The sequence below is a fragment of the Pyxicephalus adspersus genome, chromosome 10 (genome assembly GCF_032062135.1).
Source record: "Pyxicephalus adspersus chromosome 10, UCB_Pads_2.0, whole genome shotgun sequence".
NCBI classification, from domain to species: domain Eukaryota; kingdom Metazoa; phylum Chordata; class Amphibia; order Anura; family Pyxicephalidae; genus Pyxicephalus; species Pyxicephalus adspersus.
In genome coordinates this window covers 55,456,019-55,470,956 of record NC_092867.1, presented here as the reverse complement: position 1 = coordinate 55,470,956, position 14,938 = coordinate 55,456,019, and the positions used below count along the sequence as shown (strand labels likewise).

The 14,938-nt window shown below is 39.8% G+C and overlaps 1 long non-coding RNA gene, 1 other non-coding gene and 2 pseudogenes across 3 annotated transcripts; 3 read left to right on the top strand and 1 right to left on the bottom strand.

The window, feature by feature from the left end:
• The first annotated feature begins 252 nt into the window (after positions 1 to 252).
• On the top strand, positions 253 to 5,273 carry LOC140339768 (uncharacterized). 2 transcript variants are annotated; one of them, XR_011922528.1, is made up of 4 exons: positions 253 to 397; positions 1,198 to 1,248; positions 2,473 to 2,577; positions 3,818 to 5,273. It is a non-coding gene; the product is annotated as an uncharacterized lncRNA (long non-coding RNA). The 2 variants fall into 2 exon arrangements; XR_011922529.1 differs by having other exon boundaries at positions 2,473 to 2,626.
• Positions 5,274 to 9,042: 3,769 nt separating this feature from the next.
• LOC140340165 (5S ribosomal RNA) lies at positions 9,043 to 9,161 on the top strand. Its single transcript, XR_011922606.1, has one exon. It is a non-coding gene; the product is annotated as a 5S ribosomal RNA (ribosomal RNA).
• Positions 9,162 to 9,870: 709 nt separating this feature from the next.
• Positions 9,871 to 9,989, top strand: LOC140340176 (5S ribosomal RNA; annotated as a pseudogene).
• Positions 9,990 to 11,740: 1,751 nt separating this feature from the next.
• Positions 11,741 to 11,901, bottom strand: LOC140340173 (U2 spliceosomal RNA; annotated as a pseudogene).
• Positions 11,902 to 14,938: the final 3,037 nt, after the last annotated feature.

The following is a 14,938-nucleotide window of genomic DNA, read 5'->3' as shown; positions in this document are numbered from 1 at the left end:
TTACAATAGGAGCTTTGATAGCAGAAGCAGGCAGATAATGAATTGTGCAATGTTAGAGTATTACACATAAAACAAAAAATAAACAAAAAAGTTACTTGCAATGCAAAAATCAAGAGGAATATATGCTTGGGCTACAAGAAAATGGCCACTAAGGAATTTCTACTCCTCAGAAGGTGGATCCTCAATACACAGATGTAACATCTGCTCTGCTGTTGGTTTATGTCATTCAAAACCGTCCAGCTCTGTCTGGTTGCTATGGAGGCACGCATGTACAAAAACCTCAAAACAAACGTCCATTTTGTTGCAGCTCAAGTGGGACATCAATAAAAATACTTTTAAGGTTTGTTTTCGGTTTTCCGGAGGTCTGTGACTGCAGAGTGTGTCCAGAGAGAAGGAGGTAAAGATGTTTTATGAGATAGAAGGTGGTCTGTAGACTTGATGTGGGGATGATGTCACCTTAGCAAATTATTTTCCCGCAAGTCCTCTATGTGTAGGATATTAGATGAATAGCTGTGCTGGGGTGTAGGCCACAACCCCTCTCTTATATATGTTATGTGCATTATTAATATTATTGTATGCTGCTTCCCCACCTTTTAGATTGTAATCTCTTCGGGCCAGGCTCCAGGTTGAGAATCACTGATCTATAGGATCAGAAATGAAGCAGGCATATTAATTAGGGATAATTGCCAATTTTGTTTTTGTCTACCTGGCAGCTTCTCCGGCGTTCCTGCTTACCTCTCTGTATTATAGCACCTAAGTACTTCCTCCCCTGAGGTTCCAGTGCTAGATTAATATCTATTTGACCTTAATTTGGCCAATTAGCTGGATGTATAATTCTGTAATAAAAACCCCATGACTGTTGCACTTCATCTTCGTGTCAGACATAAAACACCCTTTCGTAGCCAAAAAGGTTTAATCATTGCTTCGATTTACCTTTTCATACCTTCCTTTGCTAATATGCATGCTGTATGCACTATTTCTAAAGTGCTAATAATTGCAAATCAGACATCTTTGTGATGGGGTGCATTGATAACAAATGAGGCACTCCTTTTTTCAGCCCTGGATATGTTTTTTCACATACATTTATTTTATGATTTAGGAAACTGTCATGCCGTTTTGCATTGTCTCTGGCTGTTCCAGCAAAGCCAACAGAACAACCTATTTTAAAGGAGTCATTTTACACTCTTTTCCTTGCAGAATTGACAGACTTTGGAAATCTTGATCTGTTTGCCCAGAAAATATTCAATGGTAAGAAAAACAATACAATACAATACATACAGAATATGAGAACTTTACACCAGACTGTTATGTGGCAAACATGCCAAGAAAAATCTTGAGGGACAATGCTTTGCCACTATATTTCCCAACAGAGACATGGTCCCGCCACCTCCTTCCAAAAGTTCAAGGGCAGAATTTGGATCCGATGGCCATGAATCTTGGAGTAATATTCTTGTGGAATCCAGTTTTGAAAAATTGTGTCAGTGTCCGGAACATGAGAATATCTTTTGTAGTAAATGTTTGAAGGTACAAGGGGGGAACATTCACCCTTAAAGGTGGTCTTCAACTTCTTTGAATCGATTCCCCTGTTCCTGGCCAATGGATACACAAGGTGTATTCAGTGAGGTCATGTGTACTTGAAAATTAATTGTGTTTGAATCTTGCTTGGATTACATTCTCAAGCAAGTGCCTTGTGCTTGTGGAAAAAAGACTCATGTGCTAAATAAAATAGTTCACAGCACATATTTGTATGTTATCGGGATGTGTTCTAGTGGCCACAAAAGTTTTAGATGGGAAAGTCGGCCATTGGATGCTCAGAATCAAGTAGGAAACATTGCATCTCCAGACATCTGGCCACATAATGGAAGTAAGCATTGCTAAGCTATGGTCCAACGCAATACTTTTTTTTCATATTCTAGGAAAAAAAATAATATTAAAGAATAAATTATCTGTTGTAACTAAAGGGACAGAACATCACTGGGGAATTAGATTACCAAATTTTGGTGGGGACAAAAGCTATCGGTGACAGCCTGGTTTAAAAGTTATCAATCATGAGGTGTTAATTGTTAGTTGTCATTTGTTGTATGTTTATTAAAGCAGACCTAAACTCAAATTATTACTTTACTGTAATGAGTAGAGAACATTGGCAAAATAAAGAGATATTAGCTTTTAATGCCTGCAAGATATTTCAACCATAATGGCTGCTAGTTTCGATGAAATGTCAGATTCCTGGTCCTCCACTGTAACATTCACCTTACTCCTATGTACTGTAGTTATGTAGGGGTCTACAGGACAAATTGCTGCAGACACTGGGGGTTTATGACTCCTAACATTTCCATCAGTAATAGTGGCATTCAGTGGTGCAGGCAGCAGAAAAGTTAGGTATTTACAATGTTCTTTGCAGGAAACCCCTTTAACGAGCCCTTTGATTATAGCATTTTTTATTAATTTTCACTTCTTGTTTATCTCCTCCAGATGGGCGATACAGAAGTTATGACTCCGGACAACGTCCAACAGCATTTTCAGATGGTGAACTGGAAGAAGACAAAATCACATCTGATTCATCAGAAGAAAACCTTGGTACTCAAATATTCTCCTTTGGTCACCCATCACACAACTGGTAGAGATGGTAAAGCACTTCTGTTTTCCAGGTCAACAGTGAACATTTTATCACCAGAGTCGAACATATTGAGAGGTCATGCCAGTAAAGTTGTATTTCTCAAGAAAATTGTTACTAAATCTTAGAACAACCATTCTTAACCAGGGTTCCATGGTAGGGTTCTCTTAAGTGGTGACTGATTGACCTCTCATCTGATGGTGCCCATAAAATATGCCAGTGTTCATATAAGGGAGATGCCATGTCCTTCAATATGTGAAAAAGGTTTTTCATGCACCATAGGAGCTTTCTTAGTTACGTAGTTGGTCAGGTGGAAGGGACAGGTTTATTAGGTCCCACAAAACATCTGAAAAATAAAGAGCCTACATATTCAGAAGCTTAACATTTTAAAAATTGTTAATCAGGTTGCTCAAACAAATTAAAATTGTTTCTGATTCAATTACATTTATTAAAGAGGACCAGAATTGTGGAAGCTGTGGCCAGAAAAAGCAAGTGAAGGACAAATGACTAGTCCCATTATTACCTGCAGCCATCCTGCTAATAATTTCTCTGTCTTCACTATATTCTTAGTCTACACTGTTTTTGTGTATAGATAGCCACCTTAGTAAAGGCTTTGCATCCTCTCAGGGTAAGGTATACTTGGAGTTTCTGGCTCAGATTTTCACATGTTGGCTTTTGCGGGCAACAAGGTTGTTTCTGCCCATGGAGGACAATAGTACTGGCACTCCATGGGAGGATAAACAATAGGTTCTACTCAGAAAAGTGCTAAGTACTTTTTGATGGGCAACGGTTGTAGGGTATAAACGAGAGCACCAGGCTGCTTGTTCCTTAAGACCTCCAACCTCCATAACAAAGTAGTTGTGATCAGCAGCCAAGCTGCAGGCCTATTAGTTTTAGTGGCAACAAGTTAGGGGTTATCATACAGTCCTCCGGAAAGCCACTACCCTCTCATCTAAATCATAGACACTTTTCCTTTAATCCCTCAGAAAGGTCTATGACTGTCAGTCTCAAGTGAAGCACCACCAGATGCTTTTGGTAACAGCTTACAAGCATATTGGCTTTAATAGTAGATAGTTAATCCATATGAAAAGTAATTTTAAATATGGTAATTCATTCTAATAGCTATTTTTTTATTATATTCTAATTTTGTTTAGTTGTAAGTTATCATGGGTTCTTATTTCAGTTAATTTTTATTTCCTCTAGATTGGGCTCACAGTGAGGGCAGCAAGAATAAGCAATCCTATATTTCTGAAGATGTTGAAACTGAATATGACGATGACATAACCTATGTTTCAGAGGATTCAAGTCTGTCTTTTGATCCCACTACACATGGGGCCCCCCATAGTGACCCCCAACCTGTCACTTCTCAGACATCTCTTAAATTCAGTGAAACATCCCCTTGTCCTGAGCCTGTGGAAGGAGTTACTCAGAAAGCAGAACTTTTTCGAAACAGTCGCATGCATCTGAGAACCCATATACGTGTTCTAAATGTGGAAAATGTCTTTCTGGGGAGGTGAATCTTTACACCTGAGGATCCACACTGGTGAAAAGCCGTTTTGTTGTTCCGAATGTGGGAAATGTTTTAGGCATAAATTAGGCCTTGCTGAGCATAAGAGAACTCACACATATATTCATGTTCAGAATGCAACAAATCTTTCCCTAGGAAGAGTCAACTTAACATACACCAAAGGATTCACGAATGAAAAACTGTATTCATGTTCAGACTGTGGGAAATATTTTGCAAGGAGAGAAGCGTTCACCGTCAAATTTATACAGGAGAGAAGCCCTATTCATGCTCTGAATGCGGTAAAAGTTTTTCCAGGGGAGAAGCCTTCAGTTGGCACCAGAGGATTCATACGGGAGAAAAGCCATTTTTGTGTCCAGAAAGTGGGAAATCTTTTACCCAGAGAACCCATCGTGCATTACACCAGAGAAGCCACACTGGTGTGAAGCCATTTTCCTGCTCTGAGTGTGGGAAATGTTTTTACTCAAAATCATCTCTTATGATCCATGAACAAGTTCACACTGGAGAGAAACCATTTTCTTGCACGGAATGTAGGAAATGTTTTATACAGAAGTCAGATTTCACCATGCACTGGTTGACTCATACAGCTGAGAAGCCACATTCCTGTCTAGAATGTGGAAGACGGTATAGAAATAAAGCAGATCGCATTAGGCATAAGAGGACTCACTCCGCTGAGGTTCCACAGCATCAGGACACTTTGAGTTTGAACTCTGAGAACCCATTACTGGTAGTCCTTGGGCCAGGGATTGCTTGTTAAAAATAAAGCACCTTCCAACATATTTGAAATACAAACCGTATCATATTCATAAAGTTGAAGTGTGGCTAGACAGCTAGGTTGTAGGCTGTAGACATTTATCACATTTACATAGTTTTGCAGTAAACAGCTGTAATTTGAGCCATCACTGACATATGTAGCTGCAGGCACTATGAAGCAATTAATGACCTCAATAATACCCTCATAGAAAATCAATGAAACATGAAAATTAAGCAAAATTAAACTAGATATGCCTATGTCTACAATAATAAATTTATGAAATACTTAATGCCAATATATTCCATATTCAGGATATTTACAGAACTAATCAAAAGGAAGTCATTGAAAAACCTAAGGAGGCGGTTCACCAATGCTGGAAGTCTGGCAAAAGAAATGGGGAGTTGGAAGCTTTAATGAATAAAGAGCATTATGACTTAGTTGGTGTTGCTGAATCCCGGCTTTGTTCTGAGCTGTCAACATTCCTGGTTATACTATCTTTCGTAAAGACAAACGAAAGCGTGGTGGTGACTGTATGTGAGAAGTGATCTAAAAGTAAATGTGAAAGAGGATATTGTTGATGGAGCAAACAAAGAGGTTAAGGCATTATGGGTGGAGTTGAATGTGGGGATGAATAACACACAATTATTTGAGTCAGCTATAGGCCCCCTTAGTGCTAAGTAAAAAATAGAGAATCAACTACTAGCACAGATAGAAAAAGCAGCAAAAACTGGAAAGGTTTTAATCAAGGGAGATTTCAACTATTTGAACTCAACAATTTCAACTCAGACATTGACTGGAGTAATGGCACTACAGGAACAGCAAAAAGGAGGAAATTATGAATTTTAATTTAAGATAATTTTATGGTACAGTTTATAGAAGCCCCAATCATAAATTATATTCTGCTGTACCTAGTTCTTTCTAACAATGCAGAGTTTATAGCTAATGTGCATATAAAAGAGGTAGCAGTGACCATCATATGATTTCATTTAATGTAAGCTGTAAACAGGAAGAAAAAACAGGAAAGATAAAAACATTTAATTGTAAGAGAGCAAATTTTCAATAATTAAGGGCGTCTCTCTCTGACTTGGATTGGGAGACAATATTGTTCTCAAAGAACACAGAACAGAAATAGGAATCTTTCAAGTCTGTTCTACATAGGCGCACTGAAAAATATATACCAATAGGTAATACGTTTTTAAGAAATTAAAACTCACACCTATATGGCTCACAGCTGATGTTAAAAAAGCCATAAAGAACAGGAAAAGGGCATTCCAAAAATATAAAAATGATGGCTCACCTTCATTGTTTGAAAATTGTAAAGAATATCAGTTCCCCCCCCCAAAAAATTTTTTCAGCCGGGTGGTCAAAAAAGGGGTGTGGCAAAACACGGCAAATTTAGTGCTCCCAGTGGTCTACCCTTTTATGTAAAGTGAAATTTCTGAGTTTAGGTACGCTTTAAGGACTGCATGCAGAGAGTGGAGATTAATGCTTCATACACTGAATGGTCTAAGGTTAATATTACCTTACCTGAGTAGACAACCCTTTTATGCTAAGTAAAAATTCTGTTTTCCGCCCCCTAATTCTCGATAGCTTAGGTGATCGAGAATGAATAGGAGCACAAAGCCTCCCAGGATACCTACATCATGCATCCTGGGAGACTCCTGGGTGCTCCTTTTGGGCATGCCCGAGCATTCTTTCTTGAAGCCATACTATTACTTATAATATTATTTTCTAGCAGAAACTGCTCTATGTGGTTCTTTATCAAACTCTCCAAGACCTTTCAAACTATGGACGTTAAACTAACGGGTCTATGGTTACCTGGTAATAACTTTGCTCCCTTTTTGAAGATAGGAACCACATTGGCCTTACGCCAATCCATCGGTACCTTGCCAGTGACTAAAGAGTCTCTAAAAATTAGAAATAATGGCTTTGAAATAACGCAGCTCAGGTGTTTGAGGACACGTGGATGTAATCCATCAGGTCCTGGTGCTTTGTTAACTTAATTTTTCCCAGCTGTTTCTCAATCATATCAATTCTGAGCCATTGTGACTCATTTAAGGCAGTGACATTGCTATTATGAATTTGGAGCTCTGCCATTTTCCTTCGTGTACACAGAGCTAAAAAAAGTGTTTAGTAAATCTGCCCTGTCTTTATCCCCAGTTACCAAAACAGCGACACCTTTTAAGGGGCCTTCATGCTCAGATCTAATCTTTTTGCTTTTAATATATTTAAATATTTTTGGGGGGTTTGCTTTACTTACCTTTGCACTCTGACTTTCATTTTGAAGTTTTGCACATTTTATCTCCTTTTTACATCTTTTGTTGTATTCTATATAGGTTTCAAATGATGAAGGTGATCCTTCATTTTTATTCATATTCATATTATTGGAATATCCTTTTCTTGTTCCTTATGGCTTTTATTAACATCAGCTGTGAGCCACATAGGTTTTATTTTAGCCTCCTAAACTTATTACCCATTAGATTATTAAAGAACACAAATGAACGGGACTTTAACGGCAGTGAATATTGTAAAAATTATCGTAAACCTTTTTACTTCCTTCATTAAAAAGCAACAATTAAAATATACATGCCTCTTCCCCTATACCAAGTTTCAGGATGAGTTTGATTGACATTTTAGCATACATGGGCTAGATACATTGTACACATTACACATGATGAGATCATCTGATGCTTTTCGCAGACTATGTCTGCTTCCTCAGGGATGTATTTCGTACAGCTAGTAGATGTATCAGCACTACAACATATACAAAAAACACAATAAGTACAGCTCCATTATACAATAGGTACAACTCTATCATATACATAATTTCTTTAATATAACCAAATTGTTCCATACATACCAAAGGTTTGTGACATTCGCCAGTATGCCTACTCCCTGAAGGCGGGCAAAATGCAAGATTAAAATCACAACACACAGAGATGGCGGTGTCCCATATATGTTCTCCACAGCAATATTCAGTACTTGTCCAATTATAATTGGTAATGCTCACTCCATTATGGAGTGGTAATAAGCAATTATCTTCAAAAACTAGATTCAATCACTGTGTGTAAAGAAACAATAAATATATAGGTGAGATGTCTAGAAGGGAAAAGCATTCTTCAAAACATGTTGTTTTACCATTTACCATTACACTGGTATCCAAAATCACATGGCCATTCTAATATCAGAGTCCCCTAAGTATTAAAGTTTTCCAAATATATCAAAAACAAGTGGGAATATGCCAAAAAGTCTTTTGGTATTAAAACACAATATTTCTGCCAAGAAATGTACTAAAAAAACATCTCTGTACTCCCAATAATTCCATCCATGAACAGGCTTGCAATTAAAGTCTCAGAGAGCTGCCCTTAATAATGGAAAATGTGTTCTCTTAAAATTAGATGTTTTTATCTTTCCTGTTTTTGCTTCCTGTTTACAGCTTACAATAAATGAAATCATAATATGGTCACTGCTACCCAGATTCTCTTTTATTTGCAAATTTGTTATAAGCTCTGCATTGTTAGAAATAATTAGGTCCAGCAGAGTTTCATTTCTAGTTGGGGCTTCTATAAACTGTACCATAAAATTATCTTATATTAAATTCACAAATGTCCTCCCTTTTGCTGTTCCTGTAGTGCCATTACTCTAGTCAATGTCAGGGTAGTTGAAATCTCCCATGATTAAAAACTTCCATTTATTGCTGCTTTTTGTAAAGTAAAAATAACAGTAACTGATAATCTAGGGAACATCCAATTGCCTTGTGGAATCAGGAAGGAATTTGTTTCCCCTGTTAAAGCAAATTGTACCAGGGTTTTTTTAGCACGCCATAGGTTGCCCTGTGCGGCCAGGGCTGTGAGCGAAAGGGGTGAAAGCCGCCAGGAGAAGGGTAGTGCAAAAACGAGTGTTGCGGGATGGCAGTGTTAGTGTGTGAGGAAGGAAGTGGGGAAAAGTTTAAAGAGTGAGCAAGGCAGCATTTGTTGGTGCCTGGGGTGAGGTGGGAGAGAGAATAGAGGGGGGTGTTTGTGGGTGCTTGTGAAAAGTTGTGAGCAGCAGGAGAAGTTGCAGCAGTGGCAGAGTGTAGTAGAGTGGAGGGTACAAAAGGCCAGGCTGCGGCCGACAAGTAGAAGAGGGCTGAGGGAGAGCCCGCTCAGTGCCTACGGCCAAACCACCCTGAATACGCCCAATCTCGTCTGATCTCGGAAGCTAAGTAGGGTCGGGCCTGGATAGTACTTGGATGGAAGACCGCCTGGGAATACCAGGTGTCGTAGGCTTTTTACGCCATCAGGGGTCTTTCTCCTGTATGGCTCTTTACATTCAATTTAACCTCAACCTTCTCAAAGCCTTCCTGCGCACCGAGCTCCTTCAAAATAAACCCCTCATGTTTATGCGCCCGCCTCCCCCGGCCATGCTCCCTTTGATTGCTCCATGTTTTCAGTGCTTTTCCTTCTTCAAACACCCTTTTTGGACTTATTTTACCTTATTTCACCCCCATAGCAAGGGCACGCACATCTGCCCCCAGCTAACCTCATCCTTCCAACCGATCAGCAAGCAGGGAAGTATGTATTTTAGGCCAGGGTACGGTACAGGTTACTGGATGGGAACGCTAGGATGGAGCGAAGGTCCCGTCCCTGTTGGCGTGTTTTACTTGTACGCTGTAGGTTGCCCGGTGCGGCCAGGGCTGTGAGCGAAAGGGTTGAAAGCCACCAGGAGAAGGGTAGGGCAAAAACGAGTGTTGCAGGATGGCAGTGTTAATGTGTGAGGAAGGAAGTGAGGAAGAATTTAAAGAGTGAGCAAGGCAGCATTTGTTGGTGCCTGGGGTGAGGTGGGAGAGAGACTAGCGAGGGGTGTTTGTGGGTGCTTGTGAAAAGTTGTGAGCAGCAGGAGAAGTTGCAGCAGTGGCAGAATGTAGTAGAATGAAGGGTAGGAAGGGCCAGGCTGCAGCCAACAAGTAGAAGAGGGATGAGGGAGAGCCTACTCACTGCCTACGGCCACACCACCCTGAATGCGCCCGATCTCGTCTGATCTCGGAAGCTAAGTAGGGTCGGGCCTCGTTAGTACTTGGATGGCAGACTGCCTGGGAATAACAGGTGTCGTAGGCTTTTTACGCCATCAAGGGTCTCTCTCCCTGGTTTGATGAAACACTTCCTTCATATTCACTTCCACTGCTAACTCCTGGATTACACTCCAAACCCTTTATGTTCTCCATGTCGGATACAAGAATATCAGGGAGTGTACTGAACACTGGTATGGGAACATCAGCACCATGCAGCACAGGTCGTTTTGCTGATTCCAAATCAGGGTACTCCCACTTCTTTTTCTTGTAACGCTTGAAACCTTTTACATTCACATCACAAAAATATTGGAGAATATTCACAAAATACATTAGGATCATTTAAACAACTTCTTCTTGAAGAACTCATATTTCTGTAAAAAAAGAAAATGTATGAATAAAAAAGAAGACAAATGAAAGTTTCATGAAAATAATGCTACATTTAATATATAAAATGCAAAACTTTGGTGTAAATAAAGATTAATATTAATATTAATATTAATACGTTGTGTTAACGATTGTTGTTGGTAAAATCGTCTATTCTGAATCCACAAGAACTAGAGCAAATTCAATTAAACTGATGTCTTTTCTGGATTCAACAGACCTGAAAAAAAATAAAATAATTGACAATGAAAAAAAATTTTTTTTTGAGCTGTGTTATCAGCCTAATAAATAATTTACTACAAAGGAATAAACATGTTAAAAAAGAATGCAAAAAAGGAGAGCTTAACATTTTGTGCTGATTATTTTTTAAATACATTATGAATGTTATTGTGTATATATTATATTGGTTGTTAACTGTCTGGTTCCTGAGGTTACCATGCATGGCCGTCAGCCCAGGGTGAAGGCAGAGCATTTGTCCATCAATTCAGGGATAAAGAGGGAGTTTCTTTAAATCTGTTAAGCTAGGTGCAGGTGTCACAATGACATGACTGACAGGACGCAGTGATAGATGTTACACAGAGAAGTATACATGTAGGCTGGTATAAATAAATAGTATATAGTATAACATCATTTTTTTTTTTTTTTTTATCGAATCTCGCGATCCGTGCTAAAACACACCCTGTGTACGGTAAAAAAATGTATGTGCAAAAACACCACACAAAAAACGTGCACTGGGGAACTATTTGGAAAACCCTCCTCTAAAGAGGAAGGGCCACCCTTTTCTCCAGACCCTCGGAAGCAAAGCTCCAGACGAGGGCTGGATACTAAGCCCACCGGGCCGAAACCGGAATGGACACACTTGCCCCCCTGACCGAAGCCAGAGAGGGGCCTTTTCTCTCTGGGACCGCCAAGGCAGGTCCCAACAGATACTAAGCTGGGAGCTCTCCCGAAGAGAGACTCCTACTGAGGGAGAGCGCCTGGTTTTTAGGCCAAGGCCAAGCACCCTCCATCAAAAAGTGGCACACAAATACCACACCAGTGTCAAGTGACAACATAAAAAACATTTAAATAATAATGTGCTCTGTGCATAACACACAGGGCAACAGATTTTAAAAATTGCCCATCTGCACTAGCCCCAGCTAATGCAGAAAAAGGTGATGTGCTGAATCAAAATATAAACAGTGACGTGACTGTGCTCCAAAAAATCAAGTGGGGTCCCAAATCCAGTGATTTTAAGGTGCCCCCGGGTCGCCACTCCAGGGGTATGACACTGATGCGAGATTCGGACCGCTTGTCAGACCGATTGGTAAGGCCAAGCTTTCCCTGCACCAACCAGCGGGTCAGTCAAACCTATGGGAGCTCCTTATCAGGGCAGGCCCAAGCTCTTCCTCCGGTGGACGAGGCCGGCAGGTTTGCATAGGGCGGCCCCTTACAGAGCTACACCAAAGGTAGACCGTCCTTAACAGAGGTACTCAGGCACAGCATCTCTCTCCTTAGATGCTAGTGCCCTTTCCAACCCTGAACACTGATAAGAACAGATACTACACTTGATCTTAGCCAAAAGGCCGAAAAGTTCATTGCCACTGTGGCTTGTCTGATTGTCTGATGCCTCAGGAGGTAAGTTTTTCGAGTGAAACATTTTCTGCATTTGGAACACAAGTATAGCTTTTCCCCAGTATGAACTCTTTTGCGTGTGATAAGGGAACATTTGAATTAAAAAAATTCCAACATTAGGAACATAAATATTCCTTATGGAATTTGTGAGATTTCTGGTGCTTGATGAATTTCGCTTTCTGGGTGAAACATTCACCACATTCTGAACATGAGAACTTTTCACCTCTTCTATGGGTTTTAGCCTGAATGATGTCATATGAGTAGTCAGAAAACCAGCTTGTGTAGATGGACCACATGATAAATCTGCACTGTGATGGAAAGCCAGGATAATGGGGTGATGCATTGAAAAGCTGGATGTGATATCTTTATTTGGAGCCATCATCAGTTTTGTAGTTTCCATCTGAGGGAAATAAGAATAGCAGGAGACAGGTTATTATATATCTATGCATTATAATCTACTATATATCCAAGCATTGTGGACAGCTGTACAAAACGCCTTAAGACCCTGTTGGACAATCCACTACAAACCTATGGGCATTAAAATATATTTGGCCTTTGCTTTGTAGACATAACAGCCTCCATTTGTAAGGAAGCCTTCCACATTTTGCAGTATTGGTTGGAATGTGTGCCCATTCAGATTAGAACTGCAGGGAGCCTAGTGACTCTGACTAATACCTTGGTCCAGGTTGCTGTATAAAGTCCAACTCAAATGAAGTATAATTTCACAGTTATTCCCTTTTATTTTACCCTGTTGTTATTGTTGTGGTATTGTGTTGTGATTAGTATTTATTTTTCAGTTTTTTTCTATGCACTGTTTTGGTATGTTTTTACTGAACACTATAGAAATTGTAAGCCGATTCTCTGAATGCTCTAAGTCAGGGGTCAGCAAACTCTGGCCTTTAGGCCAGATATGGCCTGACCAGTAGTCTGTTCCTAACGCCCCCCTTGTCGATCCAGCCTAATCCCGGCTGGCAGGGGTCTCTTGAGCCTTCTTGTTATGCCTCCCTTCCCTATTTGCTGCGGCCGGCGTTAACAATTCTGCCGCAGGGGTAAGGGGATATTCCCTCTCCTCTGTATGCATTGTGGAGGAGAGGGATTTCCTTTCAGGGGATTCCCTCTACTCCATATGCATTGCAGAGAAGAGGGATTTCCCTTCAGGGGCATTCCTGGTGGGGGGCGGAGCCATCAGCAAGGGACTCGAGAGAGATAGTCCGGCTTAGTGTGCCTTCTTGACCTCCTAAAATGGCCTAGTTACCAAAAAAGTTTGCTGACCCCTGCCCTAAGTAGAAATAGTTTAACTTGCTAACTCAAAAACACTACTATAAACATTGATTTCTGAAACATTGCTGTCTGGAGTGGCAGCGGGTGACACAGACAGGACTAAAAGAAACAAAATCATAACTGTGAGCACTCAAAACCCATTTTTTCAAATTTGCCTACCCGGCTTCTTCTGTCCACACACGCTGCAGCCAGCATAAAGGACACACACGCAGGATCAGATATCTGGAGCTGTCTTATAAACAGGTGAGTGTCTTATTTTAATTATTTTTTTAAAAATCGGGGGTGGCTTACTTAATGGGGATGTCCTAAAATCGGGGAAACACGGTAGTAACTGCGGAACGAGAGAAAGTAGCTGATCGCGTCTAAAAGCGTAAATAACTTGGGATCCTGGACTTCAGATTTGGTGCACTTGATTTAGTTATAGGACATATGGATTAGACCAAGTAGCAGACAATATTTTTTTTTTTTTTGATACAGCTAAACAATTTTTGAACATATGGGTAAGTGAAGAAATAAGGTAGAAAAGGGGTATAGATGACAAGAAGAAAATACATTACCTAACATGTTTGCAGCTGTTTTTTGACGCACTTTTACAATAATTTTAATAATTGTACATTTGTAAAAAATATTGTACATTTTCAAACAGTTACCATTTGTGTATCCAGGGACAGAATAAATGGAACGCAGCCTAAGATCTGGGTGACAGTACTAGAGCTAATTAGGGATATTCATCCCCTCTGTGAGCATAGATAAGCATATCATTTTTTATAATGCAGAGGTGCTGAAATTTGCTTGGTCACCAGTGATAGGTAACTACTCCTAAATGGTCATTGATAGGAGTGAACAAGCAAGATTTTTAAATTTGATCTCGCCCTGAGGTAGTGTTCTCGATGAACGAACGAGGGAAAAAGCAGGGGCGGTAACGACGGGAAGTTTCATCGGGTGTCGCATCTGGGAGCACTCCCAGGATGCACAGCAAGGCCCAGCAGCCAATCAGGAGAGATCAGAGCACAGGCATATATATACAGGGAAGGCCGGAAGGCGTTAGTTACTCCATCTTGTGTTCTGTGTAGAGGATAGATGCAGTAGTGTGACAAGGACAGTGTAGGAGTCTCTTAGTTCACTGCTAGCTGCATTGTTCAGTGTTTTATAGGACATTTACTTTTACATGAGCTACTAGCTAGTCAGTTTTGTGAAATTGTCAGCAGTCAGCACATTTGGTGCAAGTTATATTGTCTGTATTACACTCTTAGGTGCTGTTTACTTACTGCACATGTACTGAAGGTACAATTGTGGTTGCTGCTACTTGTAGTGCCACGCTGAGCTAGTCAGTATTGTTAAACTGTCAGCAGTCAGCACATTTAGTGTAATCTATATTGTGTATTAATGAAGACACTGTTAGTCATCTAAAGCTAAATAAAGCTAAATAAAATCAATTACAGTTCCTATTTACCAAAAAAGACCTTTTTGTACAGTGAAATTTCTGTCCTACTTTAAAATAAATACAGATATTTTAGTGTTTGATACCTGTTCCTATTTACCAAAGAAGTCTGTTTGTTACAGTGAAATTTCTGTCCTACTTTAAAATAAATACAAATATTTTAGTGTTTGATACCTGTTCCTATTTACCAAAGAAAAACGTTTGGTACTGTTAAATTTTTGTGCTACTATAAAATAAATACAGATATGTTAGTGTTTGATACTTGTTCCAATTTACCA